At 49.4% G+C, this 22,913-nt stretch overlaps 1 protein-coding gene across 1 annotated transcript in view; it reads right to left on the bottom strand.

The window, feature by feature from the left end:
* Positions 1 to 21,945, bottom strand: part of sn (fascin domain-containing protein singed) — a 65,529-nt gene extending 43,584 nt beyond the window's left edge. The window contains exon 1 of the mRNA XM_084604471.1: positions 21,662 to 21,945. The gene's annotated coding sequence lies outside the window, so the exon portion shown is untranslated. The remainder of the gene's footprint in view (positions 1 to 21,661) is intronic.
* Positions 21,946 to 22,913: the final 968 nt, after the last annotated feature.

Here is a 22,913-nt window from a genome sequence, read left to right as displayed (position 1 = left end):
CTCCGAACAGATGTCGCGTCACAAATGGCATTCAGGTCCACTGAAATGTTGGCGTAGATTTAAACAACGACACAGGTCGAAGTCTTACCTAAAGACAGCACAGCACGCGGCCCACCTCGAAAAGGATTACGAGGAGATCGCCGTCATAAATATGACGCCCCCGATGGCAGAAGGCGACGCCGCCTCCGTCTCTCGTCGATAGTGCCATCTTGAACTCCAAGAAAAACGAGAAGACAATCCATCCTTAAACTCTTCTCAGCTGTGTTGCTGGAGCGTGGCGTCAACAATGACATCATCGGCAACGGCGATCAATCTTCGAAGCTGTCATTCGAGGATGTCACCCCTCGTCGGAGCAGGACATGTTAGACTAGCAAGGCGGCCCACCCGTCACCTTACTCACGTGTCTGTCGATCAGTGAAGGTCAAGTGCCAGTAAAACAACAAAAGTAAAAACTACCGTTCCTGGCGGCTGTTACGCCGACCCCCGCAGCAACTTGCGAGATGTCGCGAAACCATGAACTATGCAAGACAAATAGGTCGCGGATTAGTTAGCCGTGACGTGTGCCCCATCATTCACAAAGCTCCCAAGGCTAGCGCACTCGTTTGCGCTCTGCCGTGCGCAAATCTTGGCAGGTCACCTAGGTCTGGTTTGGTTTGAGGAGTTTAGGGTCCCAAAGCGACTAACGCTATGAGGGAGGCCGTAGTGGAGGGCTCCGGAGTAATTTCGACCACCTGGGGTTCTTTAACGCGCACCGACATCGCACAGCACACGGGCGCCTGACTTTTCGCCCCCACCGAAAAGCGGCCGCAGAGGCCGGGATTCGATCCCGCAACCTTGGGAACAGTAGTCGAACGCCCACTGCGTCACCTCGGCGGGGTGATCCACCCTTGGATCCACGCACACTATGCATGGAAGTTTATGAGGACGACGACGTGCAGTGCACAACGCGGGACAGTGGTAAAACTGGGGTTCATCTGCTGCGGCGAGAACAAAGCTTCCGTCCAGTGGCCAGCGAGCGCGAGGATCTGTTGGCGCCCCTACGGGATCTCGCAGTTGAAGCCATTTTTATTTTATTTCTTTGAAAGACCGAACCCTATCCCTCCGTGCCGACTGGTCCTCTCCCCGAGCGACGCAGCTGGCGATGACCACACGCACAGAGCTTGTTTAGGAACTCGCTGCGGCATCTAATGCTACCGCATTTAAAGAATTTCTTACACCATATCCTGCACAGGTCGCTAGACTCTAAGATGGCTAGCGTAACCATTGTCAGACTATAGAGCGCACCGTAACCATTGTCAGATTATTCGCGGTGCAATTTCCGATTTCACCTCATTCGGTCCGAATGACCGTAACCAAATTAAGTGCAGAAGCCCGCCGCGGTCGGACTCCGTTCCCTCAACGGTATGGTTCAGGTGTCCAACCGTGCCCTTAGTGCCGTCGTTTATAACCTACTTTTACATAAGACATATCTCCGAGCCGGCGCCTCGATCACGACGGGCAGTCCCGAAATTGCAGAAGAAGCCGCCATCGCACTTGCAATAGTGGGCACGGATGCGTCAACGATAGTCAGTGACTCAAAGGTAGCAGTGATGAACTTTGCCAAGGGGAGGGTCTCCCCTCTGACGAACGGAATCCTGCGGACTGCAAGGGACGACCGCAAAATTCGCATAGTCTGGACACCTACACACGCATCCCTGGCTGGAAATGAAGCAGCTCACGAACTGGCTCGAGGTCTTGCTTTCCGAGCCAGTGGACATCGAGGGCTTCGCAGATAGGGATCGTCTTGTGTGTTACAGAGAGATCACACAACATTATAGGCTTAATCGAACGAAGTACCCCGCCGCTGATAAATCATTGACAAAGAGTCAGGCCACCTCTTGGCGCCGTCACCAAACTTATACGTTTCCGAACCCGGTTATGTGTAGTCGTTATTATCCGGGACAATATTCAAACGAGTGTAAGCAATGTAAGACCAAAGCGGATCTCAACCATATTCTCTGAAAATGCCCTTTTGCCCCCCTGGAGGGACAAAAAATAGTCACTTGAACAATGGGAGGCTCTCCTACTCAGCTCCGATCCGGAGACTCAAACAAAAGTCGTCCAACTGGCCGAAGACGCCGCCAGGAGCTAAGACCTTCTTGCCGTCGTTTAGGCGAGGGGCCTATATGCCCTTCAGACTGTTGGCAATAAGCGTTTTACAATCCAAAAATCCACATAAGGGTTCTGTGCAGCACTAAAGAAAGAAAGAAAAAGAAGGGGGGGGGGGGGGGGGGTTCCACATTTAAAACATGAATGAACTAGCCCAGAAGCAAGCGTTGCTGAGCGCTCGAAAGAGATTTCGAAGTAGATGGTGGTGCTTTGCGACCGCGAATCCCACCCACTGTCAATGGAGGTTGATCGAGGCGGCAAGCACGCGTTACATGTGCTCCTCTGATAGCGGAGTAGGCGATCAGCGACGAAGGCTGCGTGCGATTAGCGACGACAAGTGCACCATCGCTGTAATGAGACTTCTCTGATAGCGAAACAGGACACTGGTACTGATCACCGAGTAGCTGTACGACAGTGGTCAAGGGCCCCTTTTGTTGCTGGCAGCACAATCCGTAAGTATTTGGTTTGGTTGGTGGGATTTAACGTCTCGAAGCGACTCGGGCTGCGAGAGACGCCGTAGTGGAGGGCTCCGGCAATTTTGATCGCATGGGTTTATTTAACGTGCACTGACATCGTACAGCACACGGGCGCCTTGCTTTTCGTCTCCATCGCAAAGCTGCTGCAGCGGCCAGAACTCGATCCCGCATCCTGGGGCACAGTAGTCGAGGGCCGTAACCACTGCACCACCACGGCGGGTAATCCGTAAGTATATTGTATAAGTGACAAGAAAATCAAGCAGCTCTGACGAAAAAAAAAAAAAAAAAAGCGGCAATTCCCGCTCCCGCGGCCTGCCAGAGTGCCCAGGAATTTTGCGAGGAGTCCAGCAAAACGTGCCGCAAAAGTGACTAAGTCCCCTCATTTGACTCATCACATAGCAGCAGCCCGCAGGAGCTTCACGGATTCGTTTGACTCTTAACGTTGCAACAGAATACAGGGGCTTCACGGATTCGCAACCCTACCGGTGCGACGTCGACGACGCCCAAAAGTTGCACTTCCAGACACAGAGGCCTGCCGCCGCTTCGATGGCGGTGATGGTGACCGTCGCTGGAATCTGCGCCCTCCCAGAAGAAGCGCCGGTGCGGTAGACAAAGAAGAAGAAAGGGAAGAAGAGAAGAAAAGAAAACAAGGAGGGAGACAGGGGCCGCCAGCGCGAAGAGAGGAGAAAAGAAAGAAGGGATGATTTGAAGCGGGTTCGTCGGCCGAGCACAGCCCGGTTCGGGCGCGTGGACCGAGAAAAGAGACGGCACGCCAACAACGCCAAGAAAGAAGAAAAGTACGGAAAATAAACAAGAAGTTCGCGAGCGCGCGCGAACTAGGAGCAATCAGAGAAAGAGCGAAGGCCAGAGTGGAAAGAGAAAAATGTGAAAAATAAAGGCAGCGACGGCACGCAGCGTCGGCAGAGAAATAAAGGAGAAAAAGCGTCGAGAGGAGGCGGAGGAGTTGGGCAAAAATGAAGTTGTCTGGTGTCCCATTTTCTACGGCGAAAACAAGAAAAAAAACACACAGAAGAGAGGACGACCAACTGAGAGCGCCGGCCTCTCTTTGCGCGTGTTGGCTCGAATTCCCGCACTCGTTGCATGCCACACGCGCCGTTCGGACGTACCTCGAAGACCAAGAGCTTCGAACACGTACCGCCGAAAAGAGGAGCGTCAACAGATTCAGCCTGTCTGGCAGAAAGCGCGGATGTCTTCAGATGTTCGAATGCCGACCGCATGTTCAAATACAATGAGTAAGTACACGAATGCACGAACAAACACAACTGAACGGCGGAGGCAGGCTGCGATTTGCGAAGGACACACTGAAGTAATTTGTTTTCCATCCACAATGAATAGCAAGCGCGGGATTTCGCTTAACCGATGCAAAGAACAGCCCATAGCACGTGTTCAAACGCAGCACAATCGGTGGAAGCGTTGTAAGCTGGCAATATTAGTGCCAAAATTGAGATCTTCAAATTGGGAGCACAAAAGAAAGAAACCCTGCACATATTATGGCCTCTTCCAGAAAGGAGCAAGAGAATAACGACACCTTTCTCGCTCACCCACGACCCTGCACATGTGTCCGCTGTCAGAGGTACCCTAGTCTGTATGGGTACACGAACGACATCTCGGTGTCCAAAGCCAAAGCGGCTTTGACCGACCAGATGTGCCCTAAACCATCTGAATCTCTAGTTTCTCATCCTCCTTTGAACCTTAAACCGCGGCGCGGTGGGAGTGTCCTCCAAGAAGTGGACAGTTACTGCGCCTGTCCTCCCTAGCGAAAAAGCCCTATGGGTCACAATTACCTGATACAGATTCTCATACTAACCTCAAAAATCTCATAGAGTCTCATACAAATATCATTCAACGTATGAAGATTTTATGAGATTTGTATAAGTTTATGAGTTCAGTATGAGAAATCTGTATGAGGGTACTGTGACTGATACGGTTTTTTCGCTACGGCTTTCCTTAGTTTGTAACGCGTTGTCATAAAACAAAAGCTTGGGCACGTTGGTAATCCTTGTCGTTTTTTCGCGGTGTTCTACACAATTGTCATAAAACAAGCGTTGTGAGCGAAATATGACTGACATGACTCTGTCCGTCTGTCACCTGTCAACTATTGACCGGTCTAAAGATTGGGTGACGTCAAGAGACCACTTAACATGGCCACCACTGCCATCTCGGGCTTGGAATCGAACCTTCCAAAACTCTTGGTCGAGGAGTACCTTGTTTTCCCACCATTTCATTTTTTTTTTTTTTTCCTTTTTCCTCTGCTTTGCCATCCTCTTACACGATGGAGCGATCCAAGACAGGAAGCCCCAGAAAGAGCAGGCGAAGATAACAGGAGATTGCAGACCCCGCCGCTCGGGGCACGAGCCGCAGCTCGTAGTACACCACACGCTGTGTTCGAGATACACGGCCTGAACCAGACGCGACCGCAAGAGCGCGAAGACACCCGGCGCGCAAGCGAAACAAACAAAACCAAGAAAATTCCACGAAGGCAGCACGAAGTAGTAGCAGCACCCTGAAGGGAACGGGGAGAAACTCTCCTAATCCACGGCTCCCGCGTTTCTGCTGCCGCCAGCACTCCGCTTCGTGTTGTACTTTCGCGGCAATGCGTGCGTCTGGCTGCGATAATGCGGAAGAGATGGGACATGCGCCGAGATGGGGAGGAGGATGCGAAGGCGAGAGCCCGAAATAGATCGATAAGAAGGTACCGTGACCACTGGGCTCCTCTCTCTCTCCCTCCCCTTCTCATCCTTCCTCCTCTCCGGGTCACTCCGGTCGGTGAAAGGGGCAGCAGAGAAAAAGGGAACCACACGAGTGCTCCCACCGAAGAGGAAGCGGCGGCAAGAAACGCTCCCACGACCAGGGTACGAAAGTGGCCAGCCTGACTATATGCACGCACTTCACCGGTTAGGCACCGGTTTCCGCCGCCATCGTGGTCGCGATCGAACCGAGAAAGATTCCCCGATTGCTTCCGCTCGCTCGCTTTCAGAGATATTGTCAGGGCTTACAACAGCGAGCAAATGCTACATAGGCGCGACGCGACCTCTGCTGCGCGTCCGACCGTGGGAGTATTGAGCAGTGGCGACGTCTCCCACTCCGCACAATCCTGCCTTGTTTGGAAGGATGCCGGTGGGGACACGCCCCGTTACGCAAGCGGAGATCACCAAAGGATAAATAGGAAGTCAGTAGTGGATACAAAGAAAAAGGCCATAAAACTAGAGCTGCACCCGAAGTGTTTGGAAACAAGCAATGCACGTCGAGAGGACGCGATCGAAAACTCATTATTGGTGACTTCCAAAAAATCGACGCCATTCTGAGGCGGCGTTTTGCTGCTGCTTTACCCTAGCATTTAGCCGGCACATAATAATAATAATAATAATAATGATAATAATAATAATAATAATAATAATAATAATAATAATAATAATAATAATAATAATAATAATAATAATAATAATAATAATAATAATAATAATAATTGGTGCACAGGAAATTTGTTACGCAGTATATGTCACACTTGTTCTGTGGACACCTCAACCGCGCCGTAAGGGGAGGGAGGAAGGTGGGAGTGAAAGTGTGAATAGAGAAAGGGGAGCTGTAGTGGAGGGCTACGGGGTAATTTGGACCACCTGGGGATCTTTAACGTGCGCTGACATCGCACAGCACACGGACGCCACTTCGTTTCGCCTCCATCGAAACGCAGCCGCCGTGGTCGGGTTCGAACCCGGGAACTACAGCTAATGCCACTTTTCCTATCTCGTGGACACAGTAGCATAAATATCTGCAAGCCGAGGCAGAAAAGCCTCGAAAGGTTACAAGCCTTACGTGACCATACATCATATTTCTCGCCAGATAGCCAGTCTATATTTCTGCGCCCGGGCTATTTAAATACGAGGTACTGTTCGTTAACATAGCACAGGGTACAATTAAGGCTGATTCCGAGGACGGCGCAAATTGGATAAACCAGAAACACGAAAACAACGGGACAGGCATGGATGGCGTCCGTTGTCCCTGTCCCTTTTGTGCCGCCTTCAGAACCAACCTTGATTTTGAATCACCTAGCCCTAACCAAAGAACTTCTTGAGCACCTTGCAAGGAGGTTTGTGCACGAGTATTCTTTACGATTGCAGTCCTGACTAGGAAATGGGTGTACAGAGTCATCCACTTCTGCCTATAACTAGGTCATTGCTTTCAAAGCAACAGTGCGTATACGACACGGGCACTTATCGAAGCAAAGTGATAAGTGCACGCACAGAAGGGCGCGGATGTTGTGCTTCACACATGGGCTGTCACGTAGCTTTACACCTTTAGCTAGGACGCAATGACACTTCGAAGGTGGACGAGACTGCACGTTGATATGGCATTATCGACGAAAGGCCAGCGGGGTGATATAAAAATTCTGCCTGAATTCTGTTTCATCCTTGTGTTTTTTTGTGTGTGTTTTTGTTTTTTTGCAGTTTGATTTTTCGTTCATGCCATGGAATAAGACGCCTGACTGCTGCGCCGGAGTACCGGTTCGATCCCGACCGCCAGCGGCTGCGTTTCGATGGAGGCGGAACGGAGTGGCGTCCGTGTGCTGTGCGATGTCAGTGCACGTTAAAGATCCCCAGGTGGTCGAAATTGCTCCGGAGCCCTCCACTACAACGCTCCTTTCTCTCCCTTCCCTTACAGCGCGGTTTAGGTGTCCACTGAACAAGCGTGACAGATACTGCGTATGTCATTTCCTGGAACCAATTATTATTACTATTATTATCTTTACGTTGATTATATATGGCGTCCTATCCACTGCTTCCGAACAAACATCACGATAGTATACGACTATAATCCATACGCTTATTGTCAAGTTGCAAAGAGACGACAAAGCCGTACTGTGCTGTGCTATGTCAGTGCACGTTAAAGACCCCAGGTGGTCTTCCCGGAACCCTCCACTACAACACTCCTTTCTCTCCCACCTTCCTCCCGTCCCTTACGGCGAGGTGCAGGTGTCCACAGAACAAGTGTGACAGATACTGCGTATACCATTTACAGTGAACCAATTATTATTACTATTATTATTTTTACGTTGATTATATATGCGTCCCATCCACTGCTTCCGAACAAACATCACGATAGTATACGACTAATCCATACGCTTATTGTCAAGAGTCAAAGAGACGACAAAGCCGTCCGTGTGCTGTGCTATGTCAGTGCACGTTAAAGATCCCCAGGTGGTTGAAATTGCTCCGGAACCCTCCACTAGAACACTCCTTTCTCTCCCACCTTACTCCCTTCCCTTACGGCGCGGTTCAGGTGTCCACAGTGTGACGCCCGTGTGCTGTGCGATGTCAGTGCACGTTAAAGACCCCATGTGGTCCGAATTTCCGGAGTCCTCCACTACGGCGTCTCTCATAGCCTGAGTCGCTTTGGGACGTTAAACCCCACAAACCAAACCAAGTGTGACAGATATTGCGTATGAAATTTCCTGTGAACCAATTATTACTATTATTATTATCTTTACGTTGATTATATATGGCGTCCTATCCACTGCTTCCGAACAAACATGACGATAGGATGCGACTAATCCATACGCTTATTACCAAGTTGCAAAGAGACGACAAAGCCGCATGCAGAATCCGCCCGTTGATTCAAAACTGGCCTCTGTCTGACGGCGTCATTACCACGCAAGCTACGCAAAGTCACCGTGAAAACTAGCAACTCGAGGCGATATCCGCTCCGCATAGTGTAGCAATGAACTCGCACGATATCATGAAGTAGGGTGATAAACCTTAGCTGACATTCCCCAGAAAGAAAGCATATATACGTCGAAAGTCGTGAAGTTTCTATTGAAAAACTACTGCACCAACTGCTTCGTGCCGCCATGGCACCTGTTTTAGCTTCCCCGTTAAATAGGCCGGGTGACGCGCGATGCAATTCGAGCGCTTCTGAACTCTCAAATCGAGTCACAAACAGCCAAGCTTCCCGATCCTTGGCTCCTTAATGAAGCGCTCTTGTGAAGAGCACAGCATCCATGAAGTGAGGTTCAACGTGAAATTCAATACGCGTATTCTTTCACAGGCATCTGCGCCATATATGTTCGGCGTCCGCCTCAGGAATCGGCGAACTCGCTGAGGGCAAGCAAACCTGAACTGCAGTCGACTACCAATCATATCGTTCATAGCGTTTTTATCGACAGCTTATATTTTATTGTTAGTTATTTGTACCGGCATTTTCGTTTATTTCTCTTGTGTTTGCCACTTGCAGTTTGCATTGTTTCATGCTCTTTGCTACTTGTCTATTTTTGTAAATTTGATCTATGTTTGGCCGTCATTCTGCTGTTTGCTGACTTATAAAGGGTCGGGCCCTCGTCAAGGTCTCCGAGCTTTTAGTCCCGTACTCCTCCTTTTGAAAGAAAATAAAGACATGATTGATTGATTGATTGATTGATTGATTGATTGATTGATTGATTGATTGATTGATACATAGAACTCATACAAAGTTTAAGGTACACTATCGTTAGAGAACCTAAACTAAACAAGCCTAATCCATGTTAGTGCTTTTTTTTTTCTTCTGGTACGAAAAGTAAAATGTAATAAAGAGCAATATATTAGAAGAAAAGTATACAAGCTGGCAAGGGTCGAGACTGCCGCACCGTAACGACAGCAACCATTCTCACCGAAAAATCGGCGTTTACAAACTACAAAAGAAAAACTAAACGAATCGCTGGGGCCGCCACCATCGGCCGATTTTGCGAGTGAAGCGCGTGCTTCGACACTGACTTTTTCGCGAATCCCGTAAGCCATATTCACCGTCCTATATTCGGCAAGAGTGGCACGTGTGTGACTCGGTTGGTTTGTGGGGTTTAACGTCCCAAAGCAACTCAGGCTATGAGAGACGCCGTAGTGGAGGACTCCGGTAATTTCGACCACCTGGGGTTCTTTAACGTGCACTGACATCGCGCAGTACACGGGCGCCTTGCCTTTCGCCTCCATCGAAAAGCTGCCGCCGAGGCCGGGATTCGATCCCGCGTCTTTGGGAACAGTAGTCGAGCGCCGTAACCACTGTGCCACCCCGGCGGGGTACGTGTGTGACTCGACTGACCAGCAAATATTTAAATTAATTTGCTCGCCGATACTTGCGTCCTTTGTCGCCATACAGATGTCAACACTGCCACAAAAAGACAGGGAAGGAATTTTCGCTCATAACTATTGGACGCAGTTTCTATCGGCGTCCTTTTCAAGAACATGAGAAAACATCGCGAACCACGATACCAGAATAGCTGTAAAAAAGCAATGGCTACAAAGCCATAGAATACCATAACTGCAAATCCATAACTATACAGTTAGCATTCGCCTGAGCGCAGCCGCACAGCTGCTCTAATATTCGTGGCCCGGAGCTCGAACTTTGCACATTCTCCATACAAGGACAATAGGTCCCTACAAACTATAAATTTGGTTTGGTTCGGTTTGGTTTGTGGAGTTTAACGTCCCAAAGCGACTCAGGCTATGAGAGACGCCGTAGTGGAGGACTCCGGAAATTTCGACCACCTGGGGTTCTTTAACGTGCACTGACATCGCACAGCACACGGACGCCTTGCTTTTCGCCTCCAGCGAAAAGCGGCCGCCGAGGCCGGGATTCAATCCCGCATTCTTGGGAACAGTAGTCAAGCGCCGTGCTAATCAAGGGTATAGTCTTCAATACGTTTGATACTGAACTCATCGGTTAAGTAGCTTCGTAATACCGAGAGTTCGTTGTTTGCGGTTTCGCTAATGAACGGGCGGCACACGATGTTTTTATAGTCTATATGCACGACTGTAGGTCAGAGGGAGGGCCACCACGACTTCGCTATTCGCCGCGTTGTCTGGGGTCAGGGTCCTTCGGTCAGCAGTCCGAGGCGTTAGCCGTCTGACGCCTCCTTTCTCTGACCAGCGCCCGCAGCCTAACCAGCGCCGCACGACGGCGGAGGGTAATCTGAGCACGCAATCGTAAAAGCAGCGCCCCCGTTATGAGCGCGTCGCCTTTCTTTACGCGGTAGTTAAACGCGGTTAATCACCGGCACGCGGGCGCCGAGGAGGGATTCCGTTCGTGCGTGCTATAAACGCTATACGCCCGCTTGAGCTGGGATTGGGATCCGCAATCAGCAGCATTGTGCGGGCGTTGATGGAGCGGCAGAAAGAAATGCTCGTTTCATGAGGAATGCAGATAGAGATTAGATGGTAGCAGAGCAAGAAATACAGGACGGCTGCAATGCAAATGAACCTATTTTTCGACTCCCCCAGAAATGATTATAATCCAACGGCACGAACGAGAAGAGGCACACAGAGAGAGAGGGAGAGCAGTTACTTAACGCATGACTACCAAGTATGACACTTGAAAATCGTAACCACCACTTATGTAATGTCCTTGAAAAGGGTTCTTTTAAGTAATAAAATAAATTAGATAAAAGTGACAGAGGAGAGTACGATTATTTCTTTTCATCTAAGCAACTATCCAGTAGATGACGCATCGATAACGTATAACAGACAAAGCTCCGAGCAGCAGCGGCCACAAAAGTGGTTTGAGCGTTCAACTCGCATGCGGAAAGTGCGGGGTTCGATACCCAAAGCCGGTGAGTACGCACTTTGACAACAGGTACAAGCTGTCCCGTGCTCGGAGCTCGGCTTCTCTGGGCTGAACTGCTAGACAGAACGGGTCTTTTACAGAGCCCGGCGCGGGGGGGAAACACCTTGCATGAGCCATGGAGTGTTTTGGCACATAATTACGCCATTAAAAGGCACCTCCCTCATCAAAAAAACCAAGTCCCATTTTTCTTTTTACAAGGTGTGGAAAATTTCTTGCACAGTTCTTGAAAGAAAAAAGAAAAAGCGTCGTGAAAGTGTTCGCTCTCGTGTACTGCTCATAACCGTATACTGCACAAACGGGAGCGCCGCAGTGGGAAAGTAATAAAAGCGATCTGAAGCAAGTAAAAATCAAGATGGCGCATCCAGGCCAAAGCCTTGTGGTTGCGAGGAACGAACGTGAGGTCCGTCGACTTTTTGAGGCGGCCGCAAATAGGACGAATAGGAACGGGAGGAGAGAGAGAGCGCACACGCAAGGAGCGTTGCCGGGTTTTCAAAGCGCACGCTGGCGTGAGCAGTAAGTACAAAATTTCCCCGCTCACGCCAACTGCACATTGCAATTCTAGAAAGTACTGCGAGTCACGTGAACACGTCGTGCACGTCTTTGAAGGTGCAAGGAATAACGAGGCCCCCGTTTAAACGCGGAAACAAATTCCGTACTCCCGTTCCGCACTCGACCATATGCCGTTGCAGAGCCATTTTGGCCGACATTTTTTGCAGCGAGCAACACACTCGCTAGCGACACTCACAGCCCCTGTCGGACTCTTACAACGTTCGCAGTGCAGCAGCTGGCAAGCAGGGACCCCTGCTGGGTACCATAGCACAATTGCGGAACTCAAACCACGACAGCTCACTGTAAACAAGATCGCACCCTTAAAGGTGCATTTCCATGTACATAACTCCCACCTTCTAGAAGGAGTGCATTAAGGTGCTGATACACCCTTTTAACGGGTGCACCAAGCAGCATTACACCCATTAAAAGAGTACATCACTATCTCAATGCACCCTTTCTGGAGGGTATGAGTTATAGAGAGGGCAAAGGGTGTGATTGCTATAATCCAATCGTTGGGCGACTTTTGCTGGCGATTAACTGGTAATGGACGAGTAAATGCCCAAGAGCCTCGTTCAAAACAAGAAGACTGAGTGGTCTGTCACGCATCAGCCGGTTCATTTCACTTCAGTTCATTTGAGTAATTATATTCTAAAAACAGAGAACTCTCCTCAGCGAGGCACTGGTATACTTCCCCGGTACCCCTGTTAGGCGCGCAGTTCAATACTAAGCAATGACATGCATACGCAAGGCGTTAACTGTGGTTATATTGTCTGCGGCAACAACCGTTCACAAGGAAGGAAAGTGATATTGCACATTGCAAGACTCTGTTTAAGAACTAAGAAAAAAAAAAAAGTACTACAGGCTAGCATTGCTTGCTGTGTTATTGGATTTTTTTTTAAACAATTAATAGAGGCTTCTTCACCGTTTTTTTTTTTTCTGAGGCACCTTTACGATATTATTAATGTGCCTCGACTAATGTACCCACGAGCCCATCTTATTTTTTGTTTACTGCTCGCGCCTAACTGGTCTCAAGAAACAATTTCAAACCGAACAGCGGCACCAACAGGCTCGAAAGACGTCACGCGCTTCGTCTTGCATGGAGTTTCTTCCGACCTCCCGATACGGGCACGGCACAAGAGGCCAAGACTTTTACAAGGGGCTCTCTGAACAAACGTTGCAGATATTCATGCATCTTTTGTCACGTTCTTTTGAGGCCTCATATGCACGTAAGGAGCTATCACCGCCCTTCCTTTTTTTTTTTTTTCTTTTCCAGTGCTGCAGACGTTCAGCTATCAGCCGGCGTTCACGTGACCTTAAACTTCTAGAGCCCTTCAATAATGCAATAACCTGAACAACACTCTCGCGCTTCAGGTGCGCTACGGATGAAAGAGCAAACTGATAGTGCAGAAAAGGACGCTGGGAAAAAAAAAAAAGAAGACTGGAGGTAGTTCTTGATTTTCATAAGGCCTTGCCCAACGAACCTAAGGCCCCATAAAGACAGGGCGCGCCTTTGCTGTTTTCACTGCCTTGTGTAATCCTGGTCGTTGCGCCACATATCGGGGAGAACAAAAGGAAACCACACAGGAAGAAGCACGCCAAGCACTGCGTGACTTTGAAAGTGCTATAGTCGCAGTTTATGACGCACTCTATGCATCACACACTAATCAGGAACTGCCGAGTTCTGCAAGCGGATAATAGTGTGCGTACGAGATAATGCGTGCTTCTCCGCTGTGCTTACTCAGGGCTGTTTTGCAGCAAAAATAAGTGCTCTGCGTATATATGTCTACTCAGTGAAGTGCTAATACGCTAGACTGCGCCTTTAATTGGCGCGAACCACACATTCCAGTGAGCGTTTTTAGTGCTTTATACCTGTTGAGGCTGTAGGGCCAATAAAGACCGCTTTTTGGACGCGTTATATTCGCAGGTATGTGGCATTACGTGGAATGTCAGCATCTGTGACGTTGAAATGAGAATGCTTGATATCGCATGAAAGAAAAAAGGGAGGGGGGGGGGGGGGGGTATTCGCTAATAACATGACGTGCGGGCCCACAAGAAAACTCCGGATGGAGGAGGGGAAGCAGGGAGCGAGCGAGCTTAAACAAGAAAATAAAACTTGTCGAGAGGCGATATGGAAGACTGCCTCCGCACGAAGCGACAAGCACTGGAGGAAATACGGAGACGAGCGAACGAAGAGAAAAAAGAAGGGAACACGCAATGAAGCAAACACAGGCAAGTACAGAGGCAGCACAGCGCGCGGTTGTCGAGAAACGAATGTCACGCACACACGCGTAGCAGGCGTCCAGACACACACGCCGTGGCAGCCGATGTCGCCTCACACTCGGCGGCGTTCCCGATTTTTCTGTTCTTTTTCGGTGCGCTGGCGGCAGCGGCACCCGCACAGAACAGCGCACGTGATAAGCAAAAACACATGCGACGGACGAGACCCCACCCGACACGCGACGCTCGCCAAGGAACATGCGTCGATGCGTAGCTCCCTGGTGGGCGAAGAAACAGTAAACTGTGAAACAGCTACGCCGACAGAGGCTCATCAGTCAACAGCGGGCAGATTCATAGAATGGCGGATCTTTATGGCCGAAGGAGAACAGTGCGATGTAAGTGCAGCATGAAATACTACATGAACAAAGCAAAATCGGAACATTATCAACGCAACCTTGCCCTGAAACGGAGCGAGAGGTACTGGGATCGACACCCAGCACCTCCACCAGAATGTCACAGTTTTTTTCGGCTACCCGGATGGCAGTCCAGAAGGACAGGGTCAAAAGACGGGGTCGGGGCGTTGAGGCGCAGGAGCCAGAGAAAAGGAGCTCGACCAGGCAAAGCAGCGGCGGCCCAGAACCACGCGCACTCCGCGTTCTTCTTCCCCTTCACGACTGTCACAGGTAGCATGGGTGACAATATGAAAGCATCATTGGTTTCGGATGATACGCATTGGCATAGAGTCCTAAAAAAGCAGTTTTCAATGTAAAGTTTCGCCTCCATGTAATTATGTAAGGCCGATCGCATTAAATCCGAAAACCTGTCCTCGGTGGTGGTGTCCGTCATATAACCACTACCACTAAAAAAAAAAAAAAAAAAAAAAAAAAAAAAAAAAAAAAAAAAAAAAAAAAAAAAACTACCAAGCCACTATGACGGCTGATATGGCGGCGGTGTCGTCTCCTGATTTCTGCCCCAACCGTTGTCAAAGAGGCCCCAGTAACTTGAACGAAAACGGTTTACTACCACGAACTATACGATCTCCAAATGTGAGTGGAATATAACGCAACTCTTCCTTTGTGAAATTTTCACCATGCAAATATGAAGCCGGTTCTTTAGTACAGACCTAGAGCTCTCTTCCAGACTACACGCGATTGTACGTATTATGTCCTGTCGGAAAAACAGGCGCCGCAACTGAACACCTTGCCACTGCCAAAGGGATGAGCGTAAAAGAACAAACCCTGGCCTCGAAGTATGCGCGAAGTATTCGAAGTATGCCTCATATGTCGCTTGGACGCAGGGACCTCATCATCGCTCACTCCTGGACTTAATAAAATCAGCCAACCTTTTTCCATTCATTTAATCATTTATTCATCCTTCATCTCATACCCTACTGATGTCCTGAGGCAATAAATATCGATTAAAAAAAAAGTATGCGCGTGCAAGGGATGGATGGATGCTAACAGCATCCTCCTTGAAACGGGGTGGTAATAGTCATCACCATGCTAAATTTTTTTTTCTTTTTTTTTTTTAGTTTAGACAACTCTTGGGCGTCTGCCACCAAAGAGCCATCATGGTTTCAAGCGAGAAACCAGTGAACACGTGAAAGTACTGCATGGGGCCCTCATTGACGGCCTGGGACGGCTATCCGGATAGTTTAGAAATGCTACCCGTCTTTCGTACCACCCCTGCAGAGACAGCGAATGGCCATCGCACTGAGAGCCCGCGGAAATCAACCACGGCCAGCTCAGCGGACCGCCTATATGCACGACCTGTCTGCGCTACAGTGTTGCGTGACACGAAGTACAAGGCCTATTCAAAACGAAGAACGGATGGGAACGCTGGTCAACAACAGTAACCATGTTCACGAAGCGCAGAGGCGCCGAAGCGTGACCTGCACCCGAGATATGCGGAAAAAAAACTGACACGGCAGCAAGGCTGCTGGCTTCCTCGAGTGCGGGAACCGACTGGCAAAGAAAAGGGAGGCGTCTGGCACTAGTGCAGTGCGAAAAAACAAACCTGGCACCGTAAACAAAACCAGGCAATCACTAAAGGAAGAAATACCCTCAGCGGCACTCGCAAATACTAGGCTTCTCGAAGAACAGCGCTGCGGAGAAAACGTATTGAAAACCGGCACGCAATCGGTTGTCCGACCGAAAAGCAGCTGTTGATTTGTCCTGAGTTCGGCGTAATAAATTTACAGCTTACGCATATGGCTTCGAGTCCAGCGGAACAATGAAGGCCGTTCTCGTATATCGCGCGCACGACATAGCCGTCGGTCATTGCGCGTTCCCAATCCCCGCTTTTTTTGTTTTTTTTTTGCTTTTTTACCAGGAGCCCGTTAATGTACTGAAAATGCGATAGATAGCATTGCGCGCCAAACGAGCGTAACGCAACAAGCAACGTCAGTAACCATAGCCTCTTTCCATTGGACGTGAGTCACAGCGCCTGTATGTTGATCGGAGATATTTGCGCCGCAGGTCATGGTCACCTTATTCCCGCACGAACTGCGTGCGCTTAGAGCGCTGTCGACATCCGTTTCCTGATAGTATCTCAACACCATGATGTGGCTTCAAACGGTTCACCCAGGAAGGCTTTAGACGAGTTGCCAAACGTACTGCAAAATATATGCTACGGATAAGTAATAAGTAGGCACATAAATACATCGATTACCCCCGAACGAAGAAATGCCGCTCCTTTCGAAATCATTTTTTTTTTTTTTTTTTTTACAGGTAAGGATGTCTCCGTGTAGAATTGCCTACAATCAACGCGAGTTCAGCACAGTGGCTGCCAGGATATTTCTGCTGGTGCAATGATAGCGCGGTTGCCCAGTAGTCAATACGGCTATCACTGCGCACGTTCCCAAGTGCACCATGGTCACGTGATCGGAGATAAGTTTCAGGGGAACGCCCGCTTCCATGGTAACCGCTCCGGGACATCCTTGCGACAGGCTAAGACCCTACAGGGGAGTTTTCGGCTCTGAAACAGCTTGAACGTGGAAGACTAGTTTAAAATGTCACATGATAGTTACCACAGTGTACAATGATTCAGCTCTTTACTGCAGCGACAAATACAACAATCCCGTTCAAGTTTAACGTTACTTGACTTCGCTGGAGGAGTGCCCTTGACGATCACCATGCTGTCTCTCGTTACGTCACTGTGTTCGGACCACTCAAAATGGCACAGCGTTGCGTGAATGCCACATTCCACTTAACTATTACTGATACTTTGCGGCTTCCTACATACGCGATTGGTGGAGCACTGCAAGCGCTGACTGCGTGGAAAGCTCATAGACAAAGAAATGGCGGTCTCGAGAGAGTTAGTTCCTTGCGTTTGCAGCTGGTGTTTGGCGCGTGCTCGGCGACGCGAGCGCAAGGACTGTACAGAAAGATTTATAGCAGAGCCGTTTCGTGAGGCCAAGAGCCACGGCGTGCGCTCTAATTATATCCAAACACTCGCATAACTCTCCCCCTTCTTTTCATTTCTCACTTCCCCCATTGATTCCATCATGGCGCAATAGGAGTGCACATCAGAACCAAGCTGTTAGTGGTCCTTAAATTTGCCTACAGTCTGATAACCTTGAGGATAAATGGATCGGGTTGTTGAACTAGCTGCTCATTGGGCGTGATACGGGTATCACCGAAGCATCAACCTTAGATATCAACTTTCGGGACAAATTACTCAGCTTTTGCAGTTTACTGCAATTTTCTTGCGAACGCATTCAAAATTGTCCTCGCTGATGCACTCGTCGATTCGGCAAAGTTCCACTAATGTCTCGTTGCAATCCAGCGGGATTACCAGAGGCAGTCTTGTTCTCAGATGTGTAGGGTACATATGTTCAAAGTTTGCCTTATTTGCTCATTCGCAATTCGCAAAAAAAAAAAAAATAATAAAAGAGGGGGGGGGGGGGGGGGGGGAGGGGGGGGAAGAAACGCAGCTTACACATTTCGCCGGTCACGTAGCTTCGGTTCCTAACGCCGCGAGGGCAAGGGAAGAGGCAGGTGGCGCCGCCTGGCGCAGCACTGCCTCGAATCGATAAACGCGGCTGGAGCAACACGTCGGCGCGTCAGGGGTGCGCGAGGGTGCACAGGCCGCGCGCTGCTAAGCCTCCCGTTATGCTGGCGCTGAAATCGCGTACATGCTGAATGGTTCCGACACTATGCTGGTGAAAATCAACAGCACGGAAGCGAATCTGTCGTCGCCCACTTGGGAGAAATGCCTCTGTCGCATTTCTTTGTAACCCCCCTCAATCAGGGAAAAATAGAGCGGTGACGACGACCTTAGCAGCCACTTTCGGCGGTGGTCTCGATCGCACCGCTTTTGTCTCAGTGACCGCTGCCTTTCTGGACTCGAGCCAAGCTCGAGGCTACTCTCATTGAAGTTTATCAAAGCACACGTTACAACAGCAGGAGTTTTCACTCGACATTAAACGGTACACGTGACAGCGAAGAAAAAAGCGACATGTCCGAACACACACGGTTTTGCTCACCACTGGTGCAACATCATGCAACCGATGTTCGGTGGAGGACGGCTTCAGGCATCTACGACACTCAAAATGTTGATCACAAGCGGGATTGGTTGATTTACTGAGTCGCACGTTGCTGGTTAGAAATTTGAACTGTCGAAAGTGTGGGCTGTACAGCTTGGCACGCCTCATCAACGACCTGATTTTTTTTTTCTTACAACCAGATCATTTCATCTTCACCACCTCACTTAAATCCCCTGCCCGACAAAGGCCTCTCTCATTCCCTTCCAGGTTTCGATGGAGGCGAAAAGCAAGACGCCCGTGTGAAGTGCGATGTCAGACCACAGTGGTCAAAATTTCCAGAGCCCTCCACTACGTCGTCTCTCACAGCCTGAGTCGCTCTGGGACGTTAAACCAGCGGTTAAACCCAACAAACCAAACCATCACCTCCGACTAACCCCGCATCAGATGCAGTCATCATCATCATCAACCTGACTATACCCACTGCAGGGCGAAGGTCTCTCCCATATTTCTCCACTTAACCCGGTATCAGATGCAGTAACCATATCCTAGCAATCCTTTTCCGGGGATACAGTGACTTTGATGCGGGACAAGACATCGGCCAACTCTTGGAATTCGCTGAGTTACCTAGACCAGTTTGCTTATTATTATTTCAGCCACCACTCTAAGGATCGGAGACGAACCATGCACCTAAACATCTGCCCAACCGCCAAAGTGCCGCGGTAACAATGCGGGAAAAAAAAAAACGAAAAAAATCGTTTCACGCTCCCTTTTGCACTCTCACGGTCGCTCCTTCCCCGTAGTGCTGACACTGTCGTTGCAACCTGCGTGCAGTGTTGTTCGTACACCGAACTGACACCTAACTCGTGACGTAGCGCTCTGGAGAAAAGCGAGAGTTCCTAGCGGTGAGTAAGCATCGAGGTTCGGCGAATCGATTACATCTCCTCCGTGGTGCATTGATTTCGCCGAAACGCTTGGCGCTGCACTGCTCTCAGCGCGCACGAGCAGGTTGGTTCGACGTGGACGCGCGCTTCTTTCGCAGAGCGGTGATGGGCGGATCCCCATCCGTGCGAATTTGCATGTGGCTCGCTCGAGCGTGCGCGCTGCAGCGGCCACAACAGGAAATCGGAAACAGTCACTCGGTTACGGGGCCTCTCTGGCTCCGCGACGTAGTTAGTGACATCACCGCACCAGGGAGGGGAGAAAGTGGCGCAGATTTATTACGGGGCGACAGAGAACGCGGATGAGTCCCGGTGCTGGTGCCGTACTGCAACGGGACGGATAAGGTCGCCGGTTCGAATGCCATCAGGACAACGCTGCTTTCAGAAGCAAAGTATGGGTTCCGTTTGCATTAAGCGGCTTGACTGGGTTAATCACCCCCCCCCCCCCCCCCCTCCCCCATTTATGAAAAAAGAAAAAAAAGAAGACAGCTAGGTTTTAATTAAAGACCGTGAGCTCGAGGGCGGTCAGCTATCGACAGTAGCCGGAACCATTGTGTTCAAGTGATGCGTATTATAGTAGCGAACCATAAAAAATACCTTTATCATGTTTTCGCAGAAAAAAAAAAAAAAAGACGAAAACGGGTAAAAAAAAAAAAGGATACCATTTGCGAGGTGAACGTCCTTTTTCAGTGACGGTATGACGCGATAATGCGAGGACGATAACCCTGAATTGCACGCAATTAGCCAGAGAACAAATTGAAATGGCGATCACATAAAAGTACTGTGGCAACATGGAACACAGTATATGGATGGCAAGCTGTATCTAATATCGATGGTATTAGTGCGTTTTGGATGACGAAAATGGGACGCCACAATGACAACGCTTATGATATAATACCAGTGCTCGTCGTTAATATTACTTTTTTCCTCGTATTGGGACGGCACACTTCAGGAGACCAATATCTCGCGATGTTTAATTCGGCCTAAAGTTGCAGCTGTTACGGCCACAGATAGGAGTGACAGGCACAATAGCAGGAACTGGCGAGGATAAACGACCGATGTGACATATTCTCATGAAATGTTGAACGAAATAATCCCACTCCCGATCACGATAACAACGAACCGCTAAGATAAAGAACAAAACGTAAAAATAACGTTAGGATTTATGCACAGTGCGTTCAGTGACCTCGTGTCACCCAAGGTCTAAACGGGAAATTAAGTGTTGCGAGCTTCAGAGCGCCTTCTCGATGTCCGTGTTACATAAAGGCGAACAAAGGATCTAAAAAAAAAAAAGAGAAAAGCCTCAACGATGACAATACTGTCCAGTTTTCAATCGATAACCGCGAATAAATATGTCAAAATATACGAACAAGTCACTAGTTACAGGACAAAGATTCAGAAATGGCACGGCTTACCTCATCGTCTGCGAAAATAGCATTGTTCATGTGCATCCAACTACGCGCTCACACCGAACGAGTTAAACACATTATTCGGACATGTGACAGGCCAATTCGCCGCTAAACAATCAGAGCAGCTGAACAAGTTCACACCATTTCTGCTGCGCGAATTACACCACAGAAGCTTCTTTTTGAAATAATTCTGCGTCGTTTAATGAGAAACAAGTAAATAATGGTGCATTATGCGGAGTTTAACTAGTCTAGAGCAAGTTTTTAGAAACGCATACAACGAGCATCCGCTGAAAGAGCGAATTTTAGGATCCGTATCACGTGACCGTAGCACATGGGTTATTCACGAGACAGCCGCCGACTTGGCTTCGTTCCCGGCAGAGAAATCAAGACGCGCCCTGTCAAAACCGGCGTGCGGCTTTTGTTTGACAGCTGCGGGCGTGCACGCGACTTGGGGAGTGAACGAGACGGGAACGAAAAAACACGAAATAAATGAGGGTCCCAGGTTGCGCGGCCCGCACACCTAGCGACAGAGCGAAGAAAAAAAAAAAAAAACAGCCCTGTGCTAAAAGGCAAAACCAAAAGCAGGATGGCGTGCGGAGGAGCGCATAGGTGCGATCGTCGGAAAGCCAGCAAAAAACAGCAACGGGAGACCGGATGGCGGTGAGTCAACAGACGCGATGAACCTTCTTGACTCGACTACGAGAAGGGGACCCACCCCCGAAAACACGGCGTCGGGCTGCCGAGCGCAGCCAGCGATGGTGGCCTCTCGTCCGCCACCCATCCGCGAACAAAGCCGGCGCTGCAAAACCTGCAGGATGAGACAGTACTCACCTAGTTCTCTGCTCTTGTACTTCCTGCCTTTAATCTTTCAGCCACCGGGCGCGAACCTTTCGTGTCCCGCGTTCTCGGCACCGTTTCGCAGGCCGCACACACTGGCAAAACCGCCGCCTGAACAAGGTTCTGCTCTCCCGTCGCCGTCGATTCACAACTCGCACAGCAAGCAGGCCTGCTGGCCGAACCGATGCCTGCTGCCGCTCGTCTCGCTGCCCGCTCGCTCCCCAAACCAGACGACCGGGCCAGCCGCTGTCTCGCAACCTCCTCTCTTTTTTTCCAACTCCTTTCTTTATTTAGGTGATTTAGGCCTTCCCCTCTTCCTTGCGTGAGTTACTCCTTCTCTCCTTTCCCGCGCGAATCAAGCCTCCTCACCTTGCTCTCTTCCCTCCCATCACACACTCTCGGAGACAACGGCCGCACCAGTCGAGTCATGTGACACATCGCGTCCAATGAGAGAACGCCATTCGATTCTTTCCCGCTTCTCAGTTTCGGTTTCGAATCTGCAAATATGGGCTAGCCCGCGAGCTTCAACTAAGACAAGTTTAGTTGTGTGACCGCATGTGAGTTTTAAAAATGCTGCACAATGTACTAGGCTGCACGTTTGTATGCACTGCATTCATATTTAGCCGTTAGAAAAAACGAGAACTAGGGTCCTAGGGCGAAACTGTTTCGGGTCTGCGTACCTGAGTAGGGGAGGAGGGGAACATCCTATATCGGTGGCAGTAAAGTTTTCAATCAATCAATATTTGCTCGCAAAAGTGGCTGCGCATGGTCGCTTTTCTAAAGTACAACGTATATCGAGGGGATTGCGGATTAATATGTCCTCTGCACATTGAATAACACGTTGTAACCGGGTCAGTTACAGCAGCGGCTATACACTTTAGCAGAAGGAGAACGCTAAATAGCGGAAAAAATGCTATCAATACAGCAAGATACTCTCTCATGTGACTTGCGTTGCTCGATAAAACATAAAACCACAATCTTGTCGCTGACTGGCGTTCTTGCCACGCTAGTAGTGGCGTTTGTCTTTTTTTCTTTTTCTGCATGGCAGCATTACATTTACCTGTCGTCGTGAAAGAGTGGTAAAGAAAAGATAAAGCAACGTGAAGCTGACACGGTGCTCGCCAATTTCTGATAAAATGACCGCTATGCCAAACTAGAGTGCTCTCTAGCCATACTGCGTGTTGTTTGACGCGTGGCGCCACCTAGCAGCAGAAGGCGTACTCGCTGGAGCAGTCTGCTCAGATGG

Source organism: Amblyomma maculatum, chromosome 5 (assembly GCF_055883805.1).
Source record: "Amblyomma maculatum isolate TAMU_Amacu chromosome 5, ASM5588380v1, whole genome shotgun sequence".
Lineage (NCBI taxonomy): Eukaryota > Metazoa > Arthropoda > Arachnida > Ixodida > Ixodidae > Amblyomma > Amblyomma maculatum.
Note: the sequence above shows the minus strand (reverse complement) of the source record. Positions and strands in the feature narration are given on the sequence as shown.